At 31.0% G+C, this 2,884-nt stretch overlaps 1 pseudogene; it reads right to left on the bottom strand.

The window, feature by feature from the left end:
* Window positions 1-2,167: 2,167 nt before the first annotated feature.
* LOC103609755 overlaps window positions 2,168-2,884 on the bottom strand; it is a 1,628-nt pseudogene continuing 911 nt past the window's right edge.

Here is a 2,884-nt window from a genome sequence, read left to right as displayed (position 1 = left end):
ACATTTCAGTATATAATAAAATTGCACACTATATATACATCTAAATATATATTATATATAATATAAGTTGTAATATAAGCTATATATATGTTATATATATATAAGCTATATATATATGTTTTATATATATAAATTATATATATATATATATACTCACACACACACACACACATATATACATATAAACTTCTATAATCCTGTATACTCCTAGTTCATTTTGAATGCTAATACATTTTTGTAAATTACTAAGCAATTTCTAATTTGGGGAACAATGCCATTTGCAAAGAGAAACAGTTTTTCATTTTACATATTTACCTATTTGCCATATTGTCTTGCCTTATTGTATTAGCTAAGATCTCAAACACAATGTGTAATGGAAGTGTTGGAAGCGACACCCTTAAATTGTTTTCGAACTAAGAGAAAGGTATTCAATATTTCACCATTAATGGTGAAGTCAGCCATAGATTAATTTTTTGTGGAATCTGTCCTGAATTTTACCTAAACCCTCCTGACTTTTTAAATATTTTAAGTGGGATGGTTATAAAGTTTTTCTTAGATGTTTTTTGAATATGGTTAACATTGTTAATTGTAAAATGCTAATGCAATATTTTATTCCTACATAGAGTGCACTTAATGATGATTTATTATCATGTTTTTTTTTGTTGTTTCGTTTTTTTGGATTTGATTTGCCAATGTTTTGTTAAGCATTTTTGTATCTATTTTCATGATGAATATGAGTTTTGTAATATTAAAGCTTTGAAATCAGAACTATGCTGACCTCATAAAATAAACTTGGAGCTTTTATTCTTCCTGCATTTTCTTAAAAAGTTCACTTCGAGGTTTATATCATTTTTTGCTTAATCATTTAATATAATACTCAAGTGAAAATATCTTAGACTTATGTGAAAGTTTTAATATAAAAGGTTCAGTTGTATATTTATTGGGTATTCAGATTTCCCAGTCTTTCAAGAGTTGTGCTATTTATTTACATTTTTGAATTATTTATAATATTCCATTATTGATGTATTAATGTACATAATATGTAATGATATACCTTTTTTTTCTTTCCTTCTGTCAGTGATTTATGTTTTCTCTCTCTCTCTGGTTGTGTAGTTTTTTTCCTGTTATTTGTTTTATATTTAATTGATTTCTGTTCTATCATTATTATTTCTATCTTCCAATTTATTTAAGTATACTTTGCTCTTTTTTCCTTATTTCTTGAGGTATAAAAAGAACGTTGGCATATATGTATATATATGTAACAGAACAAATTTTTTAAAAATACACATTCATTTTCAGGGCACACAAAATAGATCTTATACTGGGTCAAAAACAAAATCTTAACATATTTCAAATATTTAAAATTATGAAAAGGATTCCCTTATCACAAATAAATTAATTTAGAATTTAATAACAAAAGGTTATAAAAAAGTCTCTAAATATTTGCAAATCAAACAGCACATATCTCGAAATGTCATGAGTTACAGAAATCACAGTGAATATTTTTCTTACTGTTAAATGAATAAGAATGAAAATACAGAATGTGAAAACTTATAGCATGCAACAAAATCAGTGGTTAAAATAAATTTATACATGAAAATGCATACATTCCAAAAGAGAACGTTTGAAAATTAATATCCAAAGAGTGCTTATAAAGAAGTAAAAAGAACTGCAAATTAGATGCAAAAAAAAGAGAAGGAAGGAAATAATGAAAATTATATTAGAAGCCAAATACAGTAGAGATAGAGGCGAATATCAGTCTTAACCTGAATATGTTTTATATCAGCCTCACTGTAATTTGGAAAACAAACGTCTTTAAGATCCAACATGAAATGGCATGGAAGAAATAATGGGAAGTTAGTGCATAATGAGTACAGAGTATATGTTTAAGATGACTAAACAGTTTTGCAAATAGAGGTAATGGTCACACATCGTCGTGAATGTAATTAATCCCACAGAACTGTACGTTTAAGAATGGTTAAAATGAAATATCATAATTTATAATAATATTATATGTATAAAAATATATATATTACCACACTAAAAAAAAAAAAAAAAAGATTTACCACGATGGTGTGAAACCTCAGCAATGAGCACACAGAGTCCAAATTGTCTCCATCCCTAGGAAATAAAACTATTCTCTACATGCCCAGAAACATTTGATAGATCACCTCTGGGATCCATGATTCAGAAGAAAAATCTGTGCCACATGCTTACGAATTGCCTTATTTTTTACACTATACACAATAGGGTTAAGTGCAGGTGGCACAAGGAGGTAGATGGTAGACAGAAGAATGTGGATAGAGGGGGCAACATGCCCAAGACGGTGGCTGAAGAAGGAGAAAAAGGCAAGGATATAAAACTCAAGGAAAACAAAAATATGAGCAGTGCACGTATTAAATGCCTTTGAGGCGTGTCTCCTTTTGGTGTAGACGAAAAACAGCCTGGAAAATCAGAACATGTGATGTGAAGATAAAAATCAGGTCAAATCCCAGAACAGTAAAACCCACAAAAAGACCACACGTTTTATTGACTTGGATGTCTTCTGCAGCCAGCTTGACCACAGCCATGTGCTCACAGTAAGAGTGAGCAATAAGAATGGAATGGAAAACATGCAGTCTTTTGCTTAAAATGGGTAACAGACCAACAAGCACTGTAGCTCGGATTGCCACCACCACTATCATGCGACCCACAATGGAAGGCATGAGGATGGATCTGTGCCTCAAAGGATCACAGATAGCAATGTAGCGGTCAAAGGCCATGCCCAACAGAATACCAGACTCCATGCACTGCAAGGCATGGATGAAGAACAGCTGGGCTAGACAGGCATCAAAGGCCATGGAGCAAGAGCTGAACCAAAAGATGGCCAACATCTTGGGAGCAA

The sequence above is a fragment of the Galeopterus variegatus genome, unplaced genomic scaffold, assembly GCF_000696425.1.
Source record: "Galeopterus variegatus unplaced genomic scaffold, G_variegatus-3.0.2 Scaffold10051, whole genome shotgun sequence".
NCBI lineage: Eukaryota > Metazoa > Chordata > Mammalia > Dermoptera > Cynocephalidae > Galeopterus > Galeopterus variegatus.
This window is presented reverse-complemented; position numbering and strand designations above follow the sequence as displayed.